The sequence below is a fragment of the Lycium barbarum genome, chromosome 12 (genome assembly GCF_019175385.1).
Source record: "Lycium barbarum isolate Lr01 chromosome 12, ASM1917538v2, whole genome shotgun sequence".
Lineage (NCBI taxonomy): Eukaryota > Viridiplantae > Streptophyta > Magnoliopsida > Solanales > Solanaceae > Lycium > Lycium barbarum.
In genome coordinates this window covers 68,510,439-68,529,040 of record NC_083348.1, presented here as the reverse complement: position 1 = coordinate 68,529,040, position 18,602 = coordinate 68,510,439, and positions in this window count along the sequence as shown.

Sequence of the window (18,602 nt, the reverse complement as noted above, 5' to 3'; positions counted from 1 at the left end):
GTATTTTATATTTCAGTTCAGGCGCCCACCTCCGAATGCGGGTATCTTATATTTCAGTTCAGGCACCCACCTCCGAATGCGGGTATTTTATATTGCAGTTCAGACGCCCACCTCCGAATGCGGGTATCTTATGTTTCAGTTCAGGCACCCACCTCCGAATGCGGGTATTTTATATTTCAGTTCAGGCGCCCACCTCCGAATGCGGGTATCTTATATTTCAGTTCAGGCACCCACCTCCGAATGCGGGTATTTTATATTTCAGTTCAGGCGCCCACCTCCGAATGCGGGTATCTTATATTTCAGTTCAGGCACCCACCTCCGAATGCGGGTATTTTATATTGCAGTTCAGGCGCCCACCTCCGAATGCGGGTATCTTATGTTTCAGTTCAGGCACCCACCTCCGAATGCGGGTATTTTATATTTCAGTTCAGGCGCCCACCTCCGAATGCGGGTATCTTATATTTCAGTTCAGGCACCCACCTCCGAATGCGGATATGTTTATATTTCAGTTCAGGCACCCACCTCCGAATGCCGGTATCTTATATTTCAGTTCAGGCGCCCACCTCCGAATGCGGGTATTTTATATTTCAGTTCAGGTGCCCACCTCTGAATGCGGGTATCTTATATTTCAGTTCAGGCACCCACCTCCGAATGCAGTTCAGGCACCCACCTCCGAATGCGGGTATCTTATATTTCAGTTCAGGCACCCACCTCAGAATGCGAGTATTTCAAATTCAATTTAGGGGTATTTCAAATTCAATTTTGGGTTTAGCTCTCGTTAAAGTGGATCTCAATGTCGACTCAATTGGAAGCCGTAAATTTAATTCATCTCCAAAGTATATTGTGGATTAAACTTTCGAAACAGGGGTTACAAGTGTAAACTTCTCCAACCCTGTCTTATTTACACATATATTTCTTTATTGCTAACAATTGTTTTTAGCTGTTGGCTTTTGAAAATATCGAAGTTGGCATCACACATCAATTCGTGGAACTATTTCTTCGGCAGTGAACTGGGGCAATTTGTCGGGAAGGATAATAAAACTTTCCGACACGGGTCAAAGATCTACCTCGAACACTCGTATCTAATCACAAGTATTCTTTGCACTCGAGCAATTCAATTTTCATAATTCTCAAGTTTCTATCATAATACCCAGTGCTATCATAATTCAACACTGGGACAATATTTTCCAAGATTCACGCTAATCGGGTTCAGGTGTCGTAGTTGTCCCAGAACTACACTCGACCTGATTCTCGTGCAGCCCGAGATATGTAGGCAACTCAGAGACCGGAGTTCGGTCATAATCCTCTCAGATTTCCTTTAGCCGGAACAAAATAGGCTATTGAGTCAACGTCTTTGCCCGACAACTCTTTTCATCATTACCGGGCAAAGAGGGACAAGTTGTTGACACCCAATTTTGTCCCGCCTCTCCTCCGAAATACCTATTTACGCTTCTAATATGTTTGGAAAATTTTAAAAAAATATATATTATATTTTACGATAATTATTAGCCTCTTATCAATACCGGCGTTTCATTATTCTATTACAGTTACTAACCATCATTATCATTATCATTATTTTTATTATTATTATTATTATTATTATTATTATTATTATTATTATTATTATTATTATTATTCACAATTTTTTTTATCATTTCAGCATTTTACCAGCTTACGCACACGCATCACATTTATCTTTGCATAATTAAATAATAGTGTTTATTTACTGTGGATTTTCGAAATATTATTGTACGGCTATTACAACGCCATTTTTTATTTGAGCACTAATAATTGCATATTTTATATTAAGTAATATTTTAACACAAGTTATTTAAATAGGTATTTTATTTAAATGTAGTAGCCCAATCAACTCATATTATTTTTAGATCAATTCACAATACCAGTCCACATTTTAATTTACCTGGTATCATTGTAATTTACCAGCCCAACTTAATTCACCCCAGCCCAAATAATTAACCAACACTTCGGACCAATCCACATTTTAATACCCAGTCCATTAACCCACGATCCGGCCCAATTCTCATTATAACAAAAATGAAACCCCTAAGGGTTTCATCTCTTTCTCATCCACGCCGCTTCCCCCTCCCCGATCCCTTTCTCCTTCATCATCTTCACCCCCACCACCGCCGCTCCTCTTCGCTTTTCCCTATCACGCCGTTCCCTTTCCCCCGCTCCTCTTCCTTTTCCCCCCGCTCCTCTCTCTCTTCCGCTCCTCCTTCTCTCTTCCTTCAAACAAAGCGAAAAACCTATAAAGAGGGGAAGTTGAATCGTTGAAAGGGGAAGAGGAGAGAGACAGAAGAAAAATCCCCCAAAAAATCCCCTTGCAAAAAGAGGGGACGGACTGGAAAATCCCCTAAAGATAACAAGGTTTTTCGGTGGTCAAAAATCCCCCTAAGAAATATTATTTTAGCAGAAGCAATTCTTTCTTGATATCGATTGAAAATTTCTAAGTCATTTTTGGTTTTCGTTTGTCTCGGCGTTTTCTTTGAATCCGAGCATCACAAGCTCGGATTTGGTGGTTTTCAAACAAGATCTTGAACCTCAAAATTCCCTAAAAACATATTAATCCTCAATAGTTACAATATTTCTGAATATCGAGTCAAAAAAAAAAATTAATCATTTTTTTGTTTTTGCCCTTGGTATTTGTTCGATTCGAGTGTATACGAATTCGGGATTCGTGGTGTTTCGAGGTAGATCGAAGGCTCCGTACCCACTTCGCTGCACTCAAAAAAGGTAATATCCCCTTTCGTCTTAATTTTACTTGTTTAGATTAATTCAGTTAAGATTAATGTTGGGTTGCTGATTTGTAGTGTATGATTCTCTTCTTCGTCTTAACATTATGTTTATCATTTTAATTCTGTATTTCTCAATCTGTGCGGAATATTTAGTTTTAATTTTATTAAAGTTAAGTAATTAATTGGCTTTACTCTCATATGTCAAGTCTGCTTGCTGTTTGTTCTGTTTGAACATGTTTAGTTTAAGATGGTATAGTGTCAAGTAACTCAAGGATAGAGATTAAGGTACAGTTTTAAGCTTACATATTGGTTTAGTAAAGCTATTAGAATGTAAAAGCTCTAGTTTGGATAAGTGTGTTCATATGAATATAGCCAAGGACTAGGTGATTTAAGTTCCAAAATGATCACTGCTGAACCATATTTATATCCCTATAATCAAGCAGGCATGTATGTCTATGTGTGTGTTATTTGAGGATTTTCAAGCCCATGATAGTGTTCTTTTCCTCTGTTTTGAAATGGTTTCTTGTGTTTTTCCCTTAAAAGTTAGCGGTTAAACGACTACTTTGGTTTTAGTTTCGGGTAAGCATTAGAGTTCTCCAGTGCTGAAAATTGAAGCATTTTAGTGCTCTGTTGCTTTTGCTTGATATATACCCTTACCATTAAATGAGCTTAGGGATGTGCGTGTTTTGTTTTGAGGCCTCACCATAAAGCTGTTTTTGCCGTGCTTGAAATGCTTTCTTGTCTCGAAAATGTCATCAGCCAAAAGATTACTACTTTAGTATTAGTTTGGGTAATCATTTGAGTTATCAATGCTGAAGAAAAAATGAGATATGGGAAGAGCATTGAAAGAAATAGTCATTATTGTCGCCTTTGTGATTGTGAATTATGATCCATGAAACTAGGATATTTTGATGGGATAAGGAATATTGAAGTGAACAGGTGAATAAAAATAAATGAAAAGAAACTGGAATTGTCTGGCTGGTTCTTTCTAAACCAGTGTGTGTCAACTTTTTCTCTTCTCTCAATCATGGTTGTAAAAAGCTTATGTTTTCCTGGAAATCTGAATCTATATGAGCTGTTTTGTATGTTAATGATGCTGTTATTCCAATTAAGTATGCATATGTCGAATGAAGTCCTGTCTAAATCATGATTTCTTATTTGGAAAGTCCAAATTTGTTTGTAGAAGGTCCGGCAGAGTCGAACTGTGATCGTAATGGTCTGAAATGTGATTTGCGTATAAATGATAGGCTCTTCTTTTAAGCCATTTATTTGCCTTGAGCATTGAAACAGAATGGAAATTATGGTGAATAAATATATACATCTCTTAAGTGTAAATATCTTGTTCAACAGATTTCAACAGAACCAGTAGTTCCAGTACTTTTTTTGACATCAGAAAATTCATTTTGAACCAAGTAGGACTTCTAGGAATCATTTCATCTATGGATTATTGTTAGCTCTTTTTGTATTTCCCACATCATGTTGTATAAGCTAGAAATGACATGTGAAGATTCTCTCTTTTCCAGTCAACTGCTGCTGGTAGGCTTTAAAACAATAATAAAAATGACTCTAAATTCTAAGTCTTTAAATTTCGGACTGATCTGTTGCTGCTTGATAAATTCATTGTTATGTCTTATTGTTTTGGTTGCTGAGTCTTAAAAGGAAGAGCAAAGTTTAACCAGAGATGGGATCTTGAATCTTAAAATCACTAAAAATGAATCATCTGATCACTGATCGCTTAAAGTCTCTACCCTTCAAGAGCAAGACTGATTTCCTGTCCTTTGCCATATCTTTTAGTTTATAGCATGTGCAAGTCTTGAAGTTACTTATACATTTCTTGGTATCATTTTGAACCTAGCTAAAACTTGATGTTGTTCTTATATCATGCCTGAATAATTGAACCTGTCTGCTGGTGTTTTTACCAAAACATGATTAGTTGAATAAAATGTTAAGTTAAATGAGTGATGAGTTATCTGAGATTGGTATAAAGCCTATTTGATCATTTGTTGACTTAGACTGATAGAGTGTGATATGATTAAGAGAAATCCTGGTCTAATTTGGAGTAAGCTTAAAATGCCATCCGTGATAACGATATATAGTGTCATTACGTATGCTTAAGAGTTAGTTTAAAGTGGGACCTGAGTATGCTGAATTTGTCTTAATGTGGCTGTTCCTATATGTGACTGCCTGTTACTATTGTTTACTACAACATACCACCGACGGTTTGCTGTTTATCTGTTTGAGTTACTACTGCCATATATCGCTTTTGAAGGCAAAAGAAACTTATTGTTTGAAACCAAACCTATATCTGGGGCCATGTCTTTGGCTAGACATTGTTTTGACTATTGTTGGTTGTTGCTCAATTGTTATGGGCTGCTGCTCAGTTACTCTTATGGCTGTTGAAACTCACTTTGTGGCACTTCCCTGTTGCACTTTATGTTACTTTGCTGCTGTTCATTGCTGCTACCTAAGGCTGCTACTTGGTTCTGCTTGCTGGTGTTATTTCTTGCTAAAAAATAAACAGATCACTATACTAAAAAAATAAAAATAAAAAAATGAACACATCCTGTACTTGGTCAAAGATCGTTGATTCGAACGTGATACTACGCTTGGGTCGATGAAGAGTTGTCTAACTTGAGGCCTCGCTTTTAAAAGAGCGGATTTCTATACTTGATATTATTGAAAGGAACAAATATTCTACTGAAAAGAACAATACTATATTTGATCCATACTACAAATTTTAGTAAGCAGTTGCGTCCATTTACTGCAATGTCTTGTATATGAGTGTTTCGATACAGTTGATGCAAATCGCTGTTGCAATTTTAAGTTTGCAACTCTGCACTTGGTTTTGCCAAATCCTACGTCGTAGTATAATAAATTCTGTATTTCAGTTATTTGTTGATCTAGATAATACTATCAAAGCTCGATAATGTATACGCGCACGCCATGTACTGTTATGTTTATAAGATATATATGCATATACACTAGATATACATCTAATATACACAATCTACCAATCTGTTTCGAGTTTATTTTTTTTTACGTCTAGTCTTATTATTGATTATATACTAATCCTTTTCCTTTCGTTTTTTGCATGATCACCGCATACGAGTCTGAGGGACTCGTTCTTCTTCCATATTCGGGGTTGGGCTAAAAGCCCAACAAAACCATCTCCGCCCAGCCCCAATCCGCAGCAAAAACCCAAAAGGAAGAAAAAATGGAAATTCTGGGCCAAGGCCCAATAGCGTGGACAGTTCCCAGCAGTAAAAAAAAATGGGCTGGCCCAGTCGATATTTATTTACCTCTTTTTTTTTTTTTTTTGTGCATATTAATTTGTGTTATGCAACTAACTCTTTGCTTGTTTTGTTTTCTTAATTTAGATGAATCCTAATGAATTAATAGGTTTAGTTTTAGTAATGGGTAGTTTAGTTTAAGGAAGACTAACAATTAATGCCATAAGTTATTCTCTTCTTTTCATGCTTTTATTTTATTTGAAATAATCGATTTGCAAAATGACATGACTATATATTTTAAGTAAAGGGAATCACATTTTTATCATAAACGTTTCAAAACGTCACTAATACGCAATTATAAGTATATTTTATAGATAACCCTTCAAGTTTGAATCAATCATGCATATTTTTAGCTAAGCATAATTAATAAGAAATGACTCCCTTCCTTTTGAATCCTATTTACAAGCCTAGATTTCCTACACTACTATATTGATATAATGTCATTTTATTCCAAGTTAAATTGGCTAGGTTTTTTCTTAAAAGCTTCTACTTATATACAAATCATTATATTTTGCAAGTCTCATTTTTTATAATAAAATTATTATTTCAAACTCAACAACATTTATAAGTTTTATTTTTAAGTGGACTACTATATATTTCTTCAAGATAGTTTAAATAGCATCATTATGTTTTTCTTTAGAACCCTAATAACATTTACAACCTATTTTTCTTAAGATTTAAGCATTATATTTAATCTTAATTAATTAACCTAAGTTTGGTCGGATAACCGTAAGTTAACGGATTCTAAAGGATGCCTAACCCCTTCCCTTTAGGATAATATAGAGCCCTTACCTAGAATTACATTGGTTGAGCAGACTATTAATTGAGGTTTAGTTTTAACTTTACCTTAGTTAGCATTTAGGTGTCCTAATTCACCTTTAAAATTAATTAGGTGGCGACTCCTTAAAATAAAACAAATAGGAATCACCAATACGTCATAACCTAAATCCATCCGGGTTAAAATGGGGTGTGACAATTGATTCAGACTAGACGTACTAATGAATCAAATGATGACCATATAATCATTTTATTAAACATATAGTGCAACAAACGACAACCAGTTAAGTACGACCCATAACCAACATGGTTAAATGATATCCAAACTCACATAAGAACTAACAACATACTTAAAGACTAATCATAACGACAAAAACTAACACCAATCTGAAAACTGGACTACATTAAAGTAATAATTCAATAGCAGCTAAACTAACATATAAGCAAACGACACTATATTAAACTAAAACGGAACAGACTTATAATGCTAAATGTTACACCTCGGAAAATTTTCCGTTGGTACGCAAGAGAATGAACTAGTGATGAATATGAGTGCATGATGTCCATGAGCAAGAAACGACGTTTGATGACCTTAGGCGAGATTTCGAAAGTATCCGATGCGAGACGAGGAAGTTGGCTAAGTTAAGATGAGATACAAGGTGAGCAATGCATGTGCATGGACGGGGGTGATTAAAATGAGAAGTCTAAGAAATATAGGAAGTTGCAGAATTGCAACTGCCCAGTGGCCGTATTGAAAAATACGGACCGTAAATTGCTATACGGTCCGTAAACTGGCAGTCGTAAATTGCCATGCAAAAGCTTCAGCTTTCTGCCAAACCGAGAAATGGTAAAATACGACCAGGTTTACGGACCGTAAAGTGATTTACGGCCCGTAAATCATGGTCGTAAATCACCATGCATGCAACCTTAAGTTTTTGGTTCTGCTTAAGCTTAAAGACGACCACGAGGGACGGTCCGTAAACTGAAATACGGACCGTAAACCTCCATGGACGACCACTGTTCACCCAACACAGATTTTTCAATTCATTAAATATGAGGATCAAGACTTGTCTTATTTCATTTCCACATTACACCACTTCTCTCTAGAATCATCTCTTTACATTTATTTCATAAGTTTTCAAGGACCATAAACCACCAACAACATAAACAAGTGAATCAAGTGTAAGCAAGCCATTAAATACCATTCAAGTCAAGAAATGCAAATGGAGAAAAACTATGGTTTGGCTCAAAGTGGGGTATTATCAACCAAAGCTTGTTCCTACAACTTCTAAGGTAAGATTCCTGATTTTTACATGATGTTTAAGGTATTGGAGAATTAAAATGCATGGATTGTAGAAAATGTGGTCAACTAGGTCATGAATGGTGAATAGTGACATTTTGAGGAATAGTTTGAATTGAATTATGAATGTTGTTGTGTTACGATATGAATGTATTATAAATGGTACTAAGATCATGAACTCGACACTTTAGACGAATGGACGGAGTTGGAGGTCATGACCATAAATATGGGAGAATTAGAAGCAAATTGAGAAATCTAGATAATGAGGATGATGTGAATGACTAATGGCCATTGTTATGATATTAATGAAGGTATAGACGCTAGCATTGGAAGGAAACGTGCAAGTGTAGAATAGTCCGACGAAAAGGTATGTAAGGCTAACCCTTCTTTCATAAGACATGGTTCTTGGCCAAATTTCTAACTCCTCTATATAAGTATGTTATATTCAAGTGGTTGACGTTCCGAGCTCATAAGCTCACGATCCTTAACATGTACTACGATTGTACTACGCCCTTATATGACGAGTAAGCCTAAGATATGGATGTAGCAATAATGACGATGATAGTGATGACGATAATAATAATAATGATGCCAAAGGTGCCTACGGGCCATTGTACTTATATGTGCCTATGAAGGGCTATAATGATACCCCGAGCTTATAACGCCAGGTAGAATATATGTATATGATTATGTATAAAGTATGTATACGATTACGTAACGCGCGCACACCTCTGCAGATGGTACAGATAACCCTGAAGCCTTGGTAGGGCCAGGTATGAGTAACCTTGAGCCTTGGTTGGCCAAGTATGTATGAAACACCGATCCTATGAGGTCGGGTATGCTATATAAATGCTATGTATGTATATAAGTGTATGGCTATGTATATAATATGAATATGAATGTGAAAAGACTATGTATAAGAATACGAATACGAATGAGGACATGTATACGAATATGAGCACATGTATGGTACGAGTACTATTACGGAATACGGATGATGACGTAGGTGTACAAAATACGTATGAAAAATGGAAAGTCCTACGAAAGGCAGGTAAGTTCCATGATGATGATATTATTGTCCTCCCTCCTGTGCCACTTCATATATTGTCTATGATGTTTCTATATTGATGTTAATCATGCTTTACATACTCAGTACATTCTTCGTACTGACGTCCTTTTGTTGTGGACGCTGCGTTATGCCCGCAGGTGCACAGGGAGACAGACTTGATCCATAGTTGCTTATCCCGAGATTGCATAGCAGAGCTCCATTTCTTTCGGAGCCGCAGCTTTTGGGTACTCATTCTTTTGTGTATATAATTATGGGCATAGCGGGGTCCTGTCCCGCTAATGTGATATGTCATACTCTTAGAGGCTCGTAGTCATGTGTATGCGGGTAGATATGTTCGGCCATATCGGCCCATGTTTTGTATATCTTTTGTTGGCCTCGTCGGCCTTGTACTTATGATGTGGCATAGATGCCTATGATATGTTAAATGATGATGGTCGTCTAATGGGATCAATATGATTAATGATAAGAAAAACACGAATTGACTTATGATTCACCTAGATGTTATGTTATGTACGATAAGGGGGTGCCCGGGTGGGGTAGCACCGGGGGCTCGTCGCGGCCCCCTAGCCGGGTCGTGACAAAAGTGGTATCATACCAGTTCAGTCCTAGGATGTGTCTACGAGCCGTGTCTAGTAGAGTCTTGGTTATGGGTGTGTTGCGCGCCACACTTATAAACAAGAAGCTGTAGACATTTTAGGAATATATGACCTTCTTTCTTCATAAGAATCGTGCGATAGAGCTATGATGTAAGAAATTCTTGCTGCTAAATCGTGTGTTGTGTATTTCAGAGATGCCTAAAAAGGGAAAGGCTACGACAGCCCAAAAGGGCAAGACGGTGGCAGAGAAGCGGGCTAAGAAAGCACCGCCACCGGTAGTAGAGGAAAGTGAGTCCCAGGGTGCGGCTCAATCTCAGTCCTGCCAGACAGTGCCCGTCTCTGAGGAGTGTGAGGGAGCCTCAGCCCCAGCTCCAGCACCTCCAGCTCCTCTACCAAATGCTTCGGGCCAAGATGTAAAAGAGGCCATTACTTTATTGACTCAATTTGTTGCGGCCCAGGCTCAGAGGCACAGTTCAGGGTATGGTGATAGGGCTGTTAGTGCAAGATCCCGTGATTTCATTATTTTGAACCCTACGGAATTCTTTGGGTCAAAACCGGAGGAGGATCCCCAGGACTTTATTGATGGTATGCTAAGGACGCTCCGGTTGATACATGCTTCAGACACCGAGTCGGTAGAGCCAGTGTCATATAGATTGAGAGATGTCTCGATCCAGTGGTATACGGTGTGGATGGCTTCACGGGGGGCCAATGCACCTCCGCCGGTATGGCAAGAGTTTGTCGATGTTTTTATCCGTCATTACATGCCTCCAGAAGTTCGGTGATCTAGGGCCGATAAATTCTTGAATTTGAGGTAAGGTAACATGAGTGCTACAGAGTATAGTCTCCGCTTTAACTCCTTGGCTAGGTATGCTTCGGCCATGGTAGCGGATATGGGCGATCGAGTGCACCGATTCGTAAAGGGCCTAGGGTCCCATCTGATGGACAAATGCTTGACTGCGTCCCTTCAGGACGGTATGGATATTGCACGCATTCAGGCACATGCTCAGAACTTAGAGGAAAGCCTACAACAGCGGAGAAGTGAATGTGAACAGGATAGGGGACATAGCAAGAGGGCCAGACCTTCGGGCCCAATAAGTGAGTCATGAGGCAGACACAGGCAATAGTTCCCTAGACATTCGGGCTATTCTATGACTAGTGCACCTTCACGGTTTTCAAGCCAGAGCCTTGATAGATCTATTCATCCCGGGCCGAGTCAGAGTTATTCGGGGTCCCAGTTTAGAGGTGATTCAGGCCAGTCAAGGCCACCTATACCACGATGTTCCCAGTGTGGGAAGTCGCATTGGGGTCAATGTCGATTGGGTTCAGATGTTTGCTATTCATGTGGTCGACCGGGCCATATTATGCGTGATTGCCCCTCAGTGCATGGTAGAGGTAGGACCCAGCCATCAGGGTCGGTAGCCAGATCTTCGGCATCTGTACGCCCTACGGGGCCAGGTTCACATGTGCCAGTCGGCCATAGTAGAGGAAGAGGCAGAGCTCCCAGTACTAGCGGTCCTTAGCACCGTATTTATGCTTTGGCTGGACGCCAAGATCTTGAGTCTTCTCCTGACGTGGTCACAGGTATATTATCGGTATTCTCTCATGATGTATATGTTTTGATTGATCCGGGCTCTACATTGTCTTATGTTACTCCATACATTGCGGGTCGATTTATAGTCGAGTCGGAGTCGATCAAACCTTTTGAGGTGTCTACACCCGTGGGTGACTCGGTAATAGCTAGCCGAGTATATAGGAATTGTGTGATTGTAATTTGTGATCGTCGTACCATGATTGATTTGCATGAGCTAGAGATGGTAGATTTTGATGTCATTATGGGCATGGATTGGTTGGCTTCTTGTTATGCCAATGTTGATTGTAGAATGAAGATGGTTCGTTTCCAATTTCCGGGAGAACCAGTCTTAGAATGGAAAGGAAATACGGCATCACCAAAAGGTAGGTTTATTTCCTATCTAAAGGCAAGGAAGATGATCACGAAAGGGTGCATTTATCACCTAGTGCGAGTTCAAGATGTAGAAGCTGAGTCGCTGACTCTACAGTCAGTTCCAGTGGTGAATGAATTTCCGGATGTGTTCCCGGAAGAGCTTCCAGGCCTTCCTCCCGAGCGAGAGATCGATTTTGCGATCGATGTGTTGCCAGACACTAAACCCGTATCTATTCCTCCCTATAGAATGACACCCGCATAGTTGAAAGAGTTGAAGGAGCAATTGAAAGACTTGCTTGAAAAAGGCTTCATTAGGCCTAGTTCGTCCCCGTGGGTAGCGCCTGTACTGTTTGTCTGAAAGAAAGATGGCTCCTTGAGAATGTGCATCGATTATCGGTAATTGAATAAAGTGACGATTAAGAACAAGTATCCTCTCCCGAGGATCGACGACTTATTTGATCAATTGCAAGGTGCCAAGTGGTTTTCAAAGATTGATTTGAGGTCTGGGTATCATCAAGTGAGAGTCAGGGAAAAAGATATCCCTAAGACGGCCTTCAGAATAAGATACGGTCACTTCGAGTTTCGAGTGATGTCGTTTGGGTTAACTAATGCCCCGACAGTGTTTATGGACCTAATGAACAATGTATTCAGACCTTTTCTGGATCTATTTGTAATTGTATTCATCGACGACATCTTAGTGTATTCTAGATCCGAGGACGAGCATGCGGATCATTTGCGAATTGTCCTTGGAGTTCTTCGAGCTCGAGAGTTGTTTGCAAAATTCTCCAAGTGTGAGTTTTGGTTGAACTCGGTATCATTTCTGGGCCATATCGTTGCAGCCGATGGTATTCGAGTGGATAGCCAAAAGATCGAGACCGTGAAGACTTGGCCAAGGCCCACGGCTCCTACGGAGGTTCATAGCTTTTTGGGCTTAGCAAGATATTACAGAAGATTTGTTGAGGGTTTTTCTTCTATTTCTGCGCCACTCACCAAGTTGACTCAGAAGTCAGCTAAGTTTCAATGGACAGATGCTTGTGAGCGTAGTTTCCAAGAGTTGAAAGACCGATTGACTTCAGCCCCAGTCTTGACACTTCCAGGGGGATTGGAAGGATATGTTATTTATTGTGATGCTTTAGGTGTCAGGCTAGGCTGTGTATTGATGCAAAATGGTAAGGTGATTGCATACGCTTCTAGGAAATTGCAGAAACATGAACAGAATTACCCGACCCATGATTTAGAATTAGCCGCAGTGGTCCATGCATTAAAGATATGGCGACATTACTGATATGGTGTCCATGTGGATGTTTATACAGATCATAAGAGCCTTCAATATATCTTCAAGCAGAAAGAGTTGAATTTGCGACAACGATGATGGTTGGAGTTGCTAAAGGATTACGATGTTGATATCTTGTATCACCCCGGAAAGGCTAACGTTGTGGCTGACGCTCTTAGCCGCAGATCCATGGGAAGTCTAAGTGATGTACGACCAGAAAAGAAAGAGATGGCCCGTGAGCTTCAACAGTTAGCGAGCCTAGGATTCCGAGTAGTGGACTCAGGTAGCAGCGGAGCTACTATTCAGAATTCAGCAGTTTCATCGCTAGTAGCGGAAGTAAAAGAGCGACAATATGAGGATCCCATGCTAATGCAGTACAGAGATACACTCCCTCATAAGGAGGAGTCATCATTTGATATTTCGGAAGACGGAGTTCTCTGATGTCGAGGCAGGTTATGTATTCCCGATGTGGTAGGTCTACGTCACCAAATATTGAGGGAAGCTCATTGTTCCTGTTACTCCGTTCACCCCGGAGCGACGAAAATGTATCATGATCTTAAGTCTATATATTGGTGGAATGGGATGAAGAAAGACGTAGTGGAATTTGTAGCTCAATGTCCTGATTGCCAACAAGTGAAGATCGAGCACCAAAAGCCGGGTGGCTTGTTGCAAGCTATAGAAATCCCGACGTGGAAGTGGGAAGTGATTAATATGGACTTCATCACAGGGTTACCCCGTTCTCGACGTAAATATGATTCTATATGGGTGATCGTGGATAGACTCACAAAGTCAGCACATTTCTTATCGGTCAGGACGACCTAAGCACGGCATTTCACCCACAGACCGATGGGCAAGCTGAACGCACTATTCAGACTCTCGAGGATATGTTACGAGCATGTATGTTAGATTTTGGAGGAAATTGGGATGATCATTTGCCACTCATTGAATTTGATTACAATAATAGTTACCATTCCAGCATTCAAATGGCACCGTATGAAGCTCTATATGGGCGAAAGTGTAGGTCCCCAATTGGGTGGTTTGAAACCGGAGAAACTAAGTTGATAGGGCCAGACTTGGTCCAGCAAGCAATAGAGAAAGTTAAGCTCATACAAGATCGGTTGCTAGCGGCTCAAAGTCGTCAAAAATCCTATGCGGATAATCGTCGAAGAGACTTAGAGTTCGAAGTGAAAGATTGGGTATTTTTTAAAGTGTCGCCGATGAAGGGCGTAATGAGATTTGGCAAAAAGGGGAAGCTCAGTCCCTGGTATATTGGGCCATACGAAATTGTACGCAAGGTAGGCAAAGTGGCCTATGAGTTAAATCTACCTCCAGACTTGGAGTCAGTTCATCCAGTATTTCATGTTTCGATGCTTCGGAAATGTGTTGGAGATCCTACTAGGATCGTCCCAGTGAATGATGTGCAAGTAACAGAGAAATTGACTTATGAAGAGATACCCATTACCATACTAGATAGGCAAGTACGGAGACTTAGAAACAAAGAAGTGGCCTCAGTTAAGGTCTTCTGGAGGAACAACAATCGAGAGGAAATGACGTGGGAAGCAGAAGAGAGTATGCGATCCAAATACCCACATCTATTTCAGCCCTTGGAAGAAGTACAAAATGAGACGTCGAGATCATAAGGTATGCATGTTTTCCTTTTATGCTTTTGGGTCGTGTGTGGCCAATTTTTTTTTATGTTATTATGAAGTGGCACTGTGTGGCATCGATATTATGGGCTGTTGTGGCAGGGTGGCAGTGCCATAATGTAGGGGAAACTCTGGCGAAATTTTTATAGAATTCCCGAAGACTTTAACATTCTAGGACGAATGTTCTTAAGGGGGGGAGAATGTTACACCTCGGAAAATTTTCCGTTGGTACGCAAGAGAATGAACTAGTGATGAATATGAGTGCATGATGTCCATGAGCAAGAAACGACGTTTGATGACCTTAGGCGAGATTTCGAAAGTATCCGATGTGAGACGAGGAAGTTGGCTAAGTTAAGATGAGATACAAGGTGAGCAATGCATGTGCATGGACGGGGGTGATTAAAATGAGAAGTCTAAGAAATATAGGAAGTTGCAGAATTGCAACTGCCCAGTGGTCGTATTGCAAAATACGGACCGTAAATTGCTATACGGTCCGTAAACTGGCAGTCGTAAATTGCCATGCAAAAGCTTCAGCTTTCTGCCCAGCCGAGAAATGGTAAAATATGACCAGGTTTACGGACCGTAAAGTGATTTACGGCCCGTAAACCATGGTCGTAAATCACCATGCATGCAGCCTTAAGTTTCTGGTTCTGCTTAAGCTTAAAGACGACCACGAGGGACGGTCCGTAAACTGAAAAACGGACCGTAAACCTCCATGGACGACCACTGTTCACCCAGCACAGATTTTTCAATTCATTAAATATGAGGATCAAGACTTGTCTTATTTCATTTCCACATTACACCACTTCTCTCTAGAATCATCTCTCTACATTTATTTCATAAGTTTTCAAGGACCATAAGCCACCAACAACATAAACAAGTGAATCAAGTGTAAGCAAGCCATTAAATACCATTCAAGTCAAGAAATGCAAATGGAGAAAAATAAGGGTTTGGCTCAAAGTGGGGTATTATCAACCAAAGCTTGTTCCTACAACTTCTAAGGTAAGATTCCTGATTTTTAGATGATGTTTAAGGTATTGGAGAATTAAAATGCATGGATTGTAGAAAATGTGGTCAACTAGGTCATGAATGGTGAATAGTGACATTTTGAGGAATAGTTTGAATTGAATTATGAATGTTGTTGTGTTACGATATGAATGCATTATAAATAGTACTAAGATCATGAACTCGACACTTTAGATGAATGGACGGAGTTGGAGGTCATGACCATAAATATGGGAGAATTAGAAGCAAATTGAGAAATCTAGATAATGTGGATGATGTGAATGACTAATGGCCATTGTTATGATATTAATGAAGGTATAGACGCTAGCATTGGAAGGAAACGTGCAAGTGTAGAATAGTCCGACGAAAAGGTATGTAAGGCTAACCTTTCTTTCATAAGGCATGGTTCTTGGCCAAATTTCTAACCCCTCTATATAAGTATGTTATATTCAAGTGGTTGACGTTCCGAGCTCATAAGTTCACGATCCTTAACATGTACTACGATTGTACTACGCCTCATATGACGAGTAAGCCTAAGATATGGATGTAGCAATAATGACGATGATAGTGATGACGATAATAATAATAATGATGCCAAAGGTGCCTACGGGCCATTGTACTTATATGTGCCTATGAAGGGCTATAATGATACCCCGAGCTTATAACGCCAGGTAGAATATATGTATATGATTATGTATAAAGTATGTATACGATTACGTAACGCGCGCACACCTCTGCAGATGGTACAGATAACCCTGAAGCCTTGGTAGGGCCAGGTATGAGTAACCTTGAGCCTTGGTTGGCCAAGTATGTATGAAACACCGATCCTATGAGGTTGGGTATGCTATGTAAATGCTATGTATGTATATAAGTGTATGGCTATGTGTATAATATGAATATGAATGTGAAAAGACTATGTATAAGAATACGAATACGAATGAGGACATGTATACGAATATGAGCACAAGTATGGTACGAGTACTATTATGGAATACGAATGATGACGTAGGTGTACAAAATACGTATGAAAAATGGAAAGTCCTACGAAAGGCAGGTAAGTGCCATGATGATGATATTATTGTCCTCCCTCCTGTGCCACTTCATATATTGTCTATGATGTTTCTATATTGATGTTAATCATGCTTTACATACTCAGTACATTCTTCGTACTGACGTCCTTTTGTTGTGGACGCTGCGTCATGCCCGCAGGTGCACAGGGAGATAGACTTGATCCATAGCTGCTTATCCCGAGATTGCATAGCAGAGCTCCATTTCTTTCGGAGCCGCAGCTTTTGGGTACTCATTCTTTTGTGTATATAATTATGGGCATAGCGGGGTCCTGTCCCGCTAATGTGATATGTCATACTCTTAGAGGCTCGTAGTCATGTGTATGCGGGTAGAGATGTTCGGCCATGTCGGCCCATGTTTTGTATATCTTTTGTTGGCCTCGTCGGCCTTGTAGTTATGATGTGGCATAAATGCCTATGATATGTTAAATGATGATGGTCGTCTAATGGGATCAATAGGATTAACGATAAGAAAAGCACGAATTGACTTATGATTCACCTAGATGTTATGTTATGTACGATAAGGGGGTGCCCGGGTGGGGTAGCACCGGGTGCTCGTCGCGGCCCCCTAGTCGGGTCGTGACAAAGCTGCTAACAATGCTAAACTAACCATTAATTTTAACAATCAATCACAAATGTTGACCAACATATAATAAACAGGAAATAAAATACGCACACAAACAAACTAAAACGAGCTCGTCTAAACACCACATATAATAGACATACATATAGACCCGACTGTAAGCAAAATGGCTTAAAGGAGGAGAAATTACCTTCTTCGGGTGCAGCGAAGTGGGTGCGAATCTTCCAATCTACACTCGAAACACTTTGAAATTCGAACTTGCGTATGCTCGGATTCAAACGAACACCCGCAGCAAAAACAGAAAAGGATATAATATTTTTTGTGACGATATCGAGCAAATTAAAAGCCGATCCTTTAAAAGGGAACTGGAACAAATAAAAACTTGTATTTTCAAAGGAAATTTTGCGATTCGAGAACTTTGATTCTTAGGGGAGTTTCTGCGGTTTTAAAAAATCTCTCTTCGTAGAGGATTTCAGTAACCCCAAAAAAAAAACTATCTCTTTGTGAGGGATTTCTCCGTCTCCCAACCCTTCAGTTCTTGGAGAATTTCATGAATCAAAAAGAACCCCCCTTGAATGAATGCAAGGACTGGTATTTATAGTTGCGAGCTAGAGTTTCTTGTTACGAAGAGAGAGAGGAGCGGGGGGACAAGACGAAGTGGGGGTGACAGTGGCGTGGGGAACAGGAAGGAATGGGGGTGGCAGTGGCAACGTGGGAGCGATGAGGAGCGGAAGAGAGAGAAGGGGTAGGGTAGAGAGTGGAAGAGAGAGGAGAGAAGTGAGAAAGAAGGGGGGCGGCTCAGCTGAAGAGAAAATGAAGGAAACCCTAATGGGTTTCCTTTGTTAAGTGGAAGGGGCGGGTCTGGTCGGTGGTGTGGGCTGGGTATAGTTTAAATAATGGGCTGAGTTGAATTAAAATGTTAGGCTGGTTGTATATGAATAGGGTGTTGGGCTGGGTATTAAAATGGGTAGTGGCCTATGAAAATTATTTTGGGTTAATCTGAAAATATTGGGGGTGAATTGGGCTCGTATTTGAACTAATAATAATATCTAGTAACTGTAATAGAATAATGAAACACTGCTATTGATAAGAGGTTAATAATTATAGTAAAAAATACAAATATATTTTTAATTTGCCAAAATATTAGAAGCGTAAATAGGTATTGCGGAGGAGAGGCGGGACAAAATTGGGTGTCAACAATAGTAAGGCTTCACGGAGTTCCTATATCTATTATAACCAACAGGGGTGCTCAGTTTACAGAAAATTTCTGGAGGTCATTTCAGGAAGGATTGGGGACT